General features: G+C 35.3%; 1 protein-coding gene and 1 pseudogene across 1 annotated transcript in view; one reads left to right on the top strand and one right to left on the bottom strand.

Annotated features, from left to right (window-relative positions):
- CNTLN (centlein) overlaps positions 1–13,191 on the bottom strand; it is a 440,159-nt gene that overhangs the window by 319,725 nt on the left and 107,243 nt on the right. The window lies entirely within an intron of this gene.
- On the top strand, positions 1,519–3,828 carry LOC118832030 (annotated as a pseudogene).

Here is a 13,191-nt window from a genome sequence, read left to right as displayed (position 1 = left end):
AGTGATCTTCAGAAAGGAAGAAATTGAGGCCTTTACCATTCAGATTACCCAACTGGAAGTTATCCAACTTATCAATGTCCTTCCTCAAATGCCATCAAAAGAACCTAATATGATGTTTCACGTACAGTCTGAAGTAGAGTAGAACTATCTGTCATGCAGGTTACTCAAATCATCATAATCTCAAGACAAAGCAAGAGCAAAAATACATCTAGTTAAAAAAGATAAACAGGAAAAGAAGACCTTGCTGAAAAGTACCATAAAAAGTGAATTCCTATCAATACAAAACATATAGGCCAAAATCGCATTTCATATAAATTCTTTTTTATTATTATATTTTATTATTTATTTAATATTTTTAGTTTTCAGCGTTGACTTCCACAAGATTTTGAATTACAAATTTTCTCCCAAACTCCAAGATGGCATATATTCTGATTGCCCCATTCCCCAGTCAGCCCTCCCTTCTGTCACCCCACTCCTCCCCATCCCTTTCTCCCTTATTACTTTCTTGTAGGGCAAGATAGATTTCTATGCCCCATTGCCTGTATATCTTATTTCCCAGTTGCATGCAAAAACAACTTTCTTTTTGAACATCTGCTTTTAAAACTTTTAGTTCCAAATTCTCTCCCCTCTTCCCTCCCCACCCACCCTCCCTAAGAAGGCAAGCAATTCAACATAGGTCACATGTGTATCATTATGCAAAACCCTTCCACAATACTCATGTTGTGAAAGACTAACTATATTTTGCTCCCTTCCATCCTGTCCCCCTTTATTCAGCTTTCTCCCTTAACCCTGCCCCTTTTTGAATTCATATAAATTCTTAAAGAAAAATGTAAATGAGTTTTAGGAAGAAATACATAGTAAAACTCTATTAGTGGAGGATCTAAGTTTGTCACTCACAGACCTATATAAAGCTAACTAAAAAGCAAACAAAAAAGAAATGAATCTGAAATGAATTTTAGAAACATTAAATAGAATAGACCTCTGGAGATTATTAAATGGAAATGGAAAGGAGCATACATATATCTCAGTCATGTATGATAACTTGCTTGACAAACACTGGTCATGTATTAGGGTATAAAAAGCTCATGAGAAAATGCAGATAAGAAATATTAAACATTTTATGTACCATAATTCAATAAAAGTGATATTCAATAAAGGCCTTTGAAGACTAAAAATTAATTAGAAATTTAAAAACAACCTTAAGGAATGGGTGAGTCAAGAAACAAATCATTGAAAAAATCAATAATTTCATAAAAGTTAATGGCAAGAAGGAGAAAAGAAATGAAAATTTGGGGGATGCAGCCGAATCAGTAATTAGGGATAATTTTTTATCTCTAAACACATTCACCATTACAGCAGAAAAAAGGAGGCTCCACAATGGCAGTAGCCAAGGTGCCGAGAGTCCAGTGCCCAGTGAGGGCGCTAGCAGAGCCAAGCTGGAGAGAGCCTCAGAAGCTTGGGGGTGGAGGGGACAGGACTGGGGCTGGGCAGCCCAGCCTAGATGGTGTAGGGGGTGTGATGGCCATGGTGGACCTGAAAGAGGAGTACTAGAAGCTGGCTCTGGAGTACTCAAATATAAGGAAATTGAGATCCCACAAGGTTAAATGATTTGCTCAAGGCTTCACAGCTTAACTCAGAACCAGGTCCTTAAAAAAGGTATTGTGGATGAACAAGCAAATTCTGCTGCTTTAAAGGAACAACTGAAAATGAATGAAGGCTCAGTCATTGAGAAAACTGCAACAAGAAATGGATAGTTTGACTTTTCACAATCTGCAGCTTGCCAAGAGGGTTGAACTACTTCAGGATGAACTTGCTTTGAGTGAACTCAGAGGCAAGAAAAATAATAAAAGTGGAGAATCTTCCTCTCAGGTGAGTCAAGAGCAGAAAAGTATCTTTGATGAAGATCTTCAAAAGAATACAGAGGAGAATGAACAGTTGCATATACAATTTTTTGAAGCTGACGAACAACATAAACACATGGAGGCAGACTACAGACATTGGATACAGAAGCAGCACAGCACCAAGCAGTCATAGATGGTTTAACACTGAAGTATATGGCAACCATAGAAAAACTGCAAAATGACAAGGCCAAATTAGAAGTAAAATCACAAACGCTAGAAAAGGAGGCCAAGGATTGTCGATTTCAAGCAAAAGAATCTCAACTTCAGTTAAATAACCTTCATGAGGATTTGTCAAGTAGAATCGAGGAATCCTTGTCTATCATCAATGAAAAAGTACCTTTTAATGACACAAGATTTAGTCAGTATAATATTCTGAATGTTCCACTACAAAATAGGAAACATCAGCTGAAAATGCAGGACATTACTAGACAAGCCTTGGCTTTTATTCAAGATCTTGTGACAGCTCTTCTGAACTTTTGTACCTACATAGAACAAAGAGTCCAGATTTTTCCCATTGATTCTGCCACTGATACTGTATCTCCATTAAATCAGAAGTTTCCACAATACCTTTATGAAAATACATCCTTTGTTCGCCCTCTAGAGGAAGGAATGCTTAGCTTATTTGAGAGTATTACTGAAAATAATGTGACAGTCCTAGAGCCACTGTGCAATTGAAAACTTTTTCAGAGAATTTAATGTGCTATGTATCTTTTCTTAGGAAGATTCTTTCTTATCAGTTAAAAAGTTGAAAGAATATGACTCTTCTGTTTGCACATCTGCACTAAGAGCCAGAAATCTAGAATTATATAGTAACATGAAAAAGATGACTGCTGTGTTTGAGAAGCTCCAGACTTCTTGCTTTGCCAAATATTTCCAAGCACTATGGTCAGAAAGCTACTACAAAGCATGAACTTCCAATAGCTACTCAGAAGTTTATAACAACAAATGACGGCATCCTGTCTTCAGTAGAGGCATTAACAAATGGGGCAGGAAAGATCACATCTTTCTTCAGCAGTAATGTCGACTACTTCATTGCTTCACTGAGTTATGGGCCTAAGGTGGCAGGTGGATTCATCAGTCCTCTCTCAGCAGAGTGTCTGTTGCAGTACAAGCAAAAATCTGCTGCTTATATGAAGTCTCAAGAAGCCTGATTTGGAGTCAGTACTTTATAAAAAAGCTTTGGTCAACCATCGCATCCTTTTGAGCTCCACGGAAAGCAGAGGAGATCTCGCACAACAGGTCCAGAAGAGTTTAGAGAAGATTTACAAGCTAGAGCAGGAGAAGAAACATTGGATGCTGAAAGCCCAGCTAGCTAAAATCAAGTTAGAGAAGGAAAACCAGAGGATGGCAGATAAGATGAAGAATGCAAGTGTGGCCCAGCTGGTACAGAGCAACCAGGAAAATTTTGTTCTGGTGAATGCCACTGCACAACATCAGGAAGAGTCAGCCAACAAGCCTTGGTAAGAACCTGTTCAGAGTACCAGTATGATTGACATGGCTGATAATGACATCAGATAGTGAGGTTCTAGATGTTGAATCCCATGAGGCTTTAATAAAAAAATCATTATACGGCAAGAATAGTGGAGCTTATATCCCAACTTCAGTTGGTTGATAGTAAATCTGTGCATTTTCACACTGAGTGCCAAGCACTCTCCAAAGGATTGTCCTTAACGGAAAAATCTAAAGATTCATTGAATAAAGAAATGAAAGTAGCCAGTGAGAACATTAGCAGACTGTAGGATGAATTGACAACCACTAAGAGGAGCTGTGAGGACCAACTCAGTATGGTGAATGATCACCTTTGCAGTATGAATGAAACCTTATCTAAACAAAAGGAAGAAATTGATACACTAAAGATGTTTAGTAAGGGCGATTCTAATAAGAACAAAAGTCGATAGTTTACAAATAGTTGGGTCAGTCAGGTGACTGTCCTCTCTGAAGTTGCTGCTGCCCAGAACTGCAGGTGCTGAAACACCTTGTCCATTTCTAGAGTCAGCCTTTTCAAAAAACTGAAGTATCATTGGACCTAGGAACAAGTCAGTGATGTATATGACTTTGAAAAAAATTAGAATGTGTTTGTAACCAGTAAGGTAAATACAGAATTTGATGTCAACAATAAAATGCGAAACAATACACAATACCTTGGATCTTGTAGAAATTTCCTTAAACTGGTTTTACTGTTCACTTTTTAAGATTAGGCTTTAATTTCGGTATATAAGAACAAAAAAATTGTATATTTTCAAACTTAATTCTATGGTAACAGATTTGGTATCAGTGCAACAGATGTATGTTTCTGGATAGAATATTCAAATTAGCATATTTTCAATGTTTATTGTTATAATTGAAAGCAGTGTCCAGATTCTTTAGGGAAACCTCTCCATTATTTTTTTGACCATTCAAACTTAGTTCTCACAGGTTTATTATTGTCTCTACTTCCAGAATCACTCTCTATATTAGAATGATTAGCTTATGGAAGTCGACATCAACAAATTCATCCTTGAAGCCAAATCAGTCAATCAATCAATGAAACAAAACAAAAAAAAAGCAGCTCAACAAATTAGGCAGGCAACAAATTATAGTCCTCTTCCTCAATTAAATGCCAAAATAGAAATCCTGAAAAATCAAAAAAGAAATTAACAAAATTGAAAACCAAAAAAGTGAATTAACAAATGAAACTAGGTCCTGGTATTTTTCAAGTAAAAAAAATAGACCATAACATAATTTATTTTCAAAAAAGAAGAAAACCAAATTACATTATCAAAAATGAAGAGGGCAAACTGACAACCAATGAAAAAAAAGATACTACTAGGAACTCTTTGGTGTATTTATATGCCAAAAATGACAGACTAAATGGAATGGGTGACTTACAAAACAATGTAAACCCAATTTTAGAAAATGAAACTGAAAAGGTCAAAAATTAACTCAAATACAAAAAAAAACACAAATGCATTTACAAGCAATATTTATCAAACCTTTGAAGAATCATTAATAACATTCTATATAAAATCTGTGAAAAAATTTTTTAAGGATCTTATCAAATCCTTCTATGACAAATATGGTCATGATATCAATACCAGGGAGAATTAAAACTCTAAAGACCATTATTTTTAACAAATATAGATGTAAAAATCTGAAGCAAAATATTATCAAGGGAATGACAACAACCTATATCACTAAGATTATACACTATTACTAGATTTATAACAGGAACGCAAGGCTTGTTTAATATAAGTAAAACTATAAACATAAATGATCACATTAATAACAAGAACAAAAAAAAGATTATATCCATAGATGCTAAAGAAATTTTCAACAAAATACCCATTCATGTTTAAAAAAACACTAGAAAGAATACTAATAAACAGATCCTTCTTTAATGTCACAAATAGTTTCCTAGAACTAAAAGCTAGCACTTTCTGTAATGGTGCTAAATTAGAGGCTTATCCAACAAGATCAAGGGTAAAGAAAAGATGTCCATTATCCCCATTAGTATTCAAACTAGGGCTAAAAATACTAATCATAGCAATAAGACAAGAAAAAGAAACTGAGATAATAAGCATAAGCAATGAGGAAAGAAAAGTTTTTTCAGATGATTGTTGTACTTAGAGAACCCTAGAGTCAAAAAAAGAAGCTACTGAAACAATTAACTTCAGCAAGTTTGCAGGATATAAAATAAGCCTACATGCTTATATATTACCAACAAAATGCATCAGGAAAAGATAAATAAAAATTCTAGTCAACATGTCCCAAATTGAATAATTACATTTGCCCCAATACCCTCATCCCTTCAAAATCTTTATTACTAAAAGGAGTATCACTATCTTAGTCACCCAGGTTCATAACCCAGGTATCATCCTCAACTCCTCAAACTGTCTCATCTTCTATAGTCAATCTGTGGCAAAGGTCTGTCAGTTCTCTCGCATATGAGCCTTTCTCTTCTCTAATGCTTTTGGTATAGGTCCTCATCACCTCACACCTGGACCACTGCAATAGTCTGCTGGCTAGTTTCCCTGCCACAAGTCTCTCCTCACTACTGTCCATCTTCATCAGCTATCAAAGTGATCTTCCTAAAGTGCAGGTCTTACCACATCACTCCTGTACTCAATAAACTCTAATAGCCCCTGTCATACCTAATCCCATCTGGCATTCAAAACCCTTCAAAACTTGCACCCACACACACACACACCCTTTTCCAGTAGTCTTACACCTCTCATCCTACCCACATACTCTTGTGATACAGGGACACTGGTCTACTTGATTTCCTCAAACAATACACTCCATCTCCAAACACAGGACATTTTTATTGGCTTTTATACCCTTCCTGGAATGTTCTCCTTCTTCATTTCTGCCTCCTATCCTGTCTTCTTTCAAGTTTCACTTTCTATGAGAAGCCTTTCCCAATTTCTCTTCAAGCTTGTGATTTTCCCCCTCTTTTGCTGTAAACTCAGTATTTTGTACCTATAGTGACTTTAACAATTTTTTAAAGGTGGGCCTATTCCCATTGGCTCCCTTCCCCTCATCCTCTCACTTGTTATCCCTTTCCCTTTGGAGTTTATTAGTTTCTTTTTCTCTCTTCTTTTATCTGGTTATATAATTCCTCCTTCACATACTTTTTTTCCTCTCAATTAGTCAAATAGACTCTCATTTCCTCTCTACCCTTTCAACTATTCTTCTTTATTAGTATCCTCTCTTCCTACTTTAGAACCTTCCACTTTGTCTTAATTCTAGTGCCTTTCCTCTATTTCTAATTTACCCTCTATGTAGCTTGTTTATACATGTTGTGTATTGTCTCTTCCATTAAGATATTCCTTGAGAGCAGGAACTATCTTCTAACTTTCTCTGTATCCCCAGAGCTTAGCATAGTGCTTTGTACATAGTAGGTAGGCATGTAATAAATGTCTACTGACTGTCACAGGAATTATATGAATACTATTTCAAAACATTCTTCAAACAATTAAAGACAGATCTAAATAATCTGACAAAATATTAACTACTCATTACTAGGCTAAGCCAGTATAATTAAGTTTATAATACTACTTAAATTAATTCACTTATTCATTACCATACTAATCAAACTACCAAAGGAATACACTATAGAGTTAGAAATAATTTTTTAAAAATCATCTGGAGGAACAAAATATTGACTACCACAGGAACTAATGAGACTAAGTGGAAAGGAAGGATGCCTAGTAGTATCAGATTTCAAACTATACTACAAAGCAGTAATCACCAAAACAATTTGGTACTAAGTAAGAAATAGGTAGGTTGCTCAGTGGAACAGTTTAGGTACATAATATACTGAAGCAAATGAGCACAGTGATTTAGTGTTTGATAAACAAAAAGATTCCTGCACCTGGGGCAAGAATTCACTGTTTGACAAAAATTCTTGGGGAAACTAGAAACAAGTCTAACAGAAATTAGATATAGACTGAGATTTCACACCATGTACAAAGGGAAGTTCCAAACTAGTACATGACTTAGATATTAATGGTGACATCATAAACAAATTAGAGGAACAAAGAAGAATTTATCTGGTAGATCTACGGATAAGAGAAGAGCTCACAATGAAACAAGATAGCAAGGATCACAGAATGCAAAATGGATAATTTTGATCACAGAAAATTAAAAAGGTTTTGCACAAACAAAATCAATACAGCTAAAATTAGGAGAGGAAACAGAGCGGCTAACTGACTTGGCCATTGCTATATCTCACTGTTGCTTCTGATCTTTTCTTGAGGCACTCATTCCTTCCTTTTAGTATCACTGTATATGTCCCTTTAGGAACTCCAGGGAATGATCCAACACTGACTTCTCACTGAAAGATCCCGATAATATCAAAGTGCTCCCAAGGCTGAGAAGGCAATATCTGAACTACTGAACTACAAATCCAAGGATTTTGGGCAGTTCTCAAGTCTCTATCACAAAATGATAAAACTTATGCTGAAAGAAAAAATATGAGGACTCTGACTGAGAAACAGCAATCAGATTTGAATGATTTGTTGATTAACTTTGCTGAACTGCTTTTTTTCTTTCTTTTTTAATTCTGTTAAAAGAATTTTGGGTGGCAGAGATATATTGGGAAATGAAGATAATATAAAAACAAAAAAAATCAATTAAAAAATTTGAGGGTGGCATAGTATGCAGGTTAGTCCTACCATACTCTGTCCTGATCAGAAAACATCTGTAATGTTACATTTAGCTCTAAGTGCCATACTTGAAGAAAGACACGGATAAGCTGGAGGATATGTGGAGAAGGGTAACCAGGAGAGCAAAATATTTCAAGTCTGAGCCCTATAAACATCAGTTTAATGAACTGAAAAATCTGGCAGGAAAAGAAGACTTAATGGAGACACAGCAGCTTTCTTCAAGTAAAGAAAAGGTTGTCACATGGAAGAGAGAATGGTTTTATTTGCAAAATCTGTCTATAGAATTAGAAACAAGGGGCATGAGTTGAAAAAAGACAAATTTATGTCTGATATAAGGAAAAACTTTCCCAACTATCAAGAGTTTAAAAAAAGAATGAAATACCTTGAAAGATAGTGGGCTTCCACTTGCCCTCCAACTCCCCACACATACACACACACACACACACACACACACACACACTGTTATTATAAAAATCTGTAATGAAGCGAAATTGAGGCACAAAGTTTCTGAACATGATCATTTATTAGCAAGGGCAGCAGTCGCCAATAAGTAAGATCCCAAAGCCCCTCAGTGGCTAAGGATATACCTGACAGAGCAGCTTTTTATGTAGTTGGTTACATAAGATCCAGTGAAGTAATCTAAACTAACACTGTGATTGGTCTATATCAGAGGTAAGACTAGGTTTACATTTCACGTAATCATGCTGACTTGCAAAAGGAGGGTTGCCAAGTCCATGGTAAGGGGAAAATACAGAGTTAGTCAACATCCTCTGGAAAATCTGGAAAATCTTGTGTCAGCAACCACGTACACCAAATTGTTCTCATGCTAGGCTTATGGCCAGGCAGAACATCTTATAACCACATTGACTCAATGAGTCTGAGCTGCAGCCCACAGAAATGGGGAAGTTAACTCTTATAAAGAAGTCAAACCATTTTACAGACTCTAATGTTAAATACTCAAACTGTCTTTTAAATCTAAATGAGTATTGATTCTCATGATTAAAACTAAACTATACTTCTTAATTACTAATTCAATAAATAATAATATAGCAATTTCACATTTCCCCCTCTGATTCTATGGAACCATGTCTCCATTGAATTACCATCTGTAGACCAGGTTGATATAATCAGGCATGATCAACATCCACTGGAATTAAATTAGTAATGGGGCAATAGAAAGCATTAATTACTAGTTTCAACATTTTTATACAAGGCCAGCCATGACAGGTTTGATTATTACTGGTGCTAGCTGACTCTTACAAATGGCCCAGCAAAAGATGATATGTCTCTTGTGCTTTCTTCATCTACATGCAGTGATGGTTAGACAGGAATAGAGTCAGCATATTGAGAAAAATCCACTGGGGGCAGTCCTCTTCAGTAAGCTAGCCTTACAAAGAGAACAGTATATGGGAAAAGTAGAATTTACATGTCCTCCATGTAATACAATGATCAAGTGCCTTTGTACCCTACTAGCCAACTCCCAATGTCCATTTAATCTCCAGTTGAGTTTCAGATGTCTGAAATATTTGTGTGGTCCCTGGAAACAATGTCTCATGGTCCCATTCTAGAGCAGGTCTCAGTTGATGGCACATCTGAAGGTGAGTCTTTCATAGAAGGTCTGGTTACTTACAGAGGCTCCCAAGTGTTGCTGCTATAACACTGTTACAAAATAGATCTTAATACAATTTAGTAACTAGTTGAGATGGTGAACATCAAACCAGAAACCTACACCTGAAATATCAGAGAATTTATCCTACGTGAAAAGATGATAATAGGTCAATGTATATACCATGAAAGTCATGCATCTTGTGGCTCCTCAAAATTGTGTGCTCTATTTAGTTTCAAAATTTTCCAAAAATTTTACATTCTTTAAATATGATTCTAATTCATTCCCCCCTCAGGAGGTATTATGATTAAATTAACATATATGTATATAACATATATACATATATTAATATAACAAAAGGATGCTGTAGTGACAATATCCTATAAACTAAATACCCTATATAACAACAATGCTACTTGCTGCTACTGTGGCTGTGTAAGGCCAATGACACCAGCACACAGGAGGGCTGCTAGTAGATTCTTTGATCTATTTTTCTAAGGAAAGCAACTTTAAGAGGTTAACAATCTCACTTTAATCAAACATACATATATCATTCACTTAGTTCAGGGGGAAAAGTCAGTACCCTGAACTTCAGAGCAAATACAAACCGAAACTATATAAACAGAGCAAGATAACACAAATAGCAGACAGGCTTCTATCTGTCCATAGCAATATATACACAGTTACCAGAAAGAGAAGCCACAACATCTGGGTTTTTCAAAGACAAGGGGTTCTGTGATGGCTATCCAGAGTCTCCTCTGGTCAAATCACAAGACACTCTTCCAGTGAGTGAGGGCCCCCAAAACAAATCACCAACCTCAGATCTTATATACCATTCCCAGGGTCAGAGGGAGTCACAACCATGTGACTCAAACCCATATGAACTAGGCTTTCTTGTTTCTTAAGCAGGTCATCAAAGACTCTTAAGAGATTCAATCAAAGAAACAAAGGCAAGACTCATAGGCACTTGATTACCTCAGTGCTGAGAAGCACTCAAACAAAAAGCAGCAAAAAGTCCCACTTTGCTTGCCATCACATTTGAAAGACAAGATTCATCAAAGGTACTTGACTGCCTTAATGCTGAGAAGCACTCCTAAAGAAAAAAACAAAGAAAAAGTCCCACCCTGGTTACCATCATACCCTATTAATTGTAAGGCTTCGTGGTCTCTTTTATCTGTAATTCAATCGACAATTTAAAATGATTCCCCACTATAGTAGGATTATGTTAGCATAAATTATTTAATCAAAAGTCACCAGTGGCGTTTATCTCCTATGTTTATTGCAATGAAAAAAATGAGGCATCATTATATACTTGCCCTTAGGAATATACTATTAACACTGTTTCTTAGTTCTGTTGATTTCAGGTGTTCAGTCAACAGCCAATCATACTGAAAGGCTCATTATGAGCCAAAAGGTATCACAGCCAGGTTGAGATATATGTAGGTGGGAAAATGCCTTGTTCAATTACAAAGATGCGGAAACTAGGTCAAGAGAATCCTATCTTTACCTTCACAGGGTCATTCTCTTGACTTTCCCAGACATCTACCTATACATCTACCTGTAGCAGTCCTCAGATTGCAGGAGCACATGGCATTTCCCTCGAATGATGGACTAGTAGCCTTATGAGAGGTCAGACATTTACATCTGAAATCAAAACTTAGAATATCATCAGATTAATGTCCCAAGAGACTTTTCCTCAAACAGAAAAACTTCACAAATTACAGCTTAGAGGCTATAGAGGTTATTCTTATTTTTCTCATATCCTAATAAGTATCAGGACATTCTATTGATCTTTCATGTGAAAATAATTAACATTCTGGACTTTTCATATACAATGAACATCAGTTCACAGTTATAGTGAATAGTTAGTTCAAAAATGTACCTTCACTATGTAATAATTATTAACAGATACAACTTTATGATTTTCCAAGTGATCTTAAATGAAACCTACTTATTATTTAAAGTTTAACTTGTAAATTTCTCCACTTTGGCTGGGAGAGGTTCTAGTTCCCGAAACTGTATCACTACAATGTTTCACAACATGCTGCCAGCAGGGCTGGTAAGATCTTATCCCAGGAATCTCACAGACAAAGATTTCTAAGAGGATGTGGCTACTCTCTTCTCCCAACAGTAGTTATTATTGTTGTTGTTATCATTATTATCTAATTTAAAACAAAATAAACCTTTTAAATGACTAGCAGTTTCCAAATATAAGAGTAATATTATATAGCAGATACATTTATAATCTAACAGCATTCAGATTAAAAGAGGAAGTAACTTGTCTCAACAGCTTTTCTCAGCTTTCTTAATACAAGAGAAAATTTTTACATATCCAATTTCATGTATTTAAAACATGAAACTTTTTACTAGTCAGATAACAATAATTTAACGGAATTCATTTTTAAATTTTCTTACAAAGAAAATCACTCACTTTATCTCCTTTGGTATCCAATAACATCTAAGATGGCATAGAGCTATCCAGAATAGAGTAATTAATGTCAATTAAAGAAATAACAATAGTTCATTTACATGGTACTTTACACATGGCAGGCTCTTTTCTAGTTCTTTAAGATGACTTCAAGGAATTTCTGAGGCCTGTTTTCTGTAAAACTTCAGAATGTTTACATTTTGATTTCTCAGTTTTTACTTCAGCCACTTGCTAACTTATATTACAGAGTAGCTATAAATAAGACTGAAATCTTTCCCCTTTAGGAGGCTATTTTAGAGGAATATATATCCTATTAAATATTTAATAGTTTTTAAATAATCCTGCTATCTCTTAACAGACTAATTCATAATATACAACATTTATTTTAGCCAAATGACATCAAATTAGTGAATTTCAAGTCAACATTTACTGTTCTGACTTTCTGAACTTAAGTTCTTCCAAATGGTTAACAAGTTATTATAATTTTACTCAAGCACAGTAACAAAATTTTGATCCATATCTCTGGTTGAGCTGGAGAGTGAAAGGGGTGGAGTGGGGAAGGAGACTGTCATCAAACCTCTTACATCATAAGAATTGTACATTTCAAGGCAAAAGGTACTTCATTATTATAATTTTTCAAAAACTTATCACATCCATTTTGATAACTCAATAGGGAAGTGGCCTCTCTAACAGTATTTTACAATAATTTAGAAAAATAACTAAAAACTTATTCTCCTCATTAAAAGAGAATTCAAATTTCTAAATATATCTGATATTCTCCCAAATTCCGCAATACAGAAGCAGCTGATTAGAGGGAGATTGAAGGGATCTTTTTGCTGGCGCTGAGGTGGGATTCTCTTGCTTTGCCCTGCTTGGATCTGGGTCCACAATACAAGAAAAACTAGAAGCCTAAAGAATATAGTTGGATTTGGTTTGGTTTTAAACATAACATCAAATTTCTCAAACTTCATCTATGTAGTACTATAAAATCTTAACTTGTCTTTCTTAGAAAAACATTCATTATTACTTTCAATATATTATTTAATCCAAAACTCAGTAACAATAGTTAACTTTTATATAGTTTTCACTATGCTAAAATCATTTTATTCC

The sequence above is a fragment of the Trichosurus vulpecula genome, chromosome 9 (genome assembly GCF_011100635.1).
Source record: "Trichosurus vulpecula isolate mTriVul1 chromosome 9, mTriVul1.pri, whole genome shotgun sequence".
NCBI lineage: Eukaryota > Metazoa > Chordata > Mammalia > Diprotodontia > Phalangeridae > Trichosurus > Trichosurus vulpecula.
This window is presented reverse-complemented; position numbering and strand designations above follow the sequence as displayed.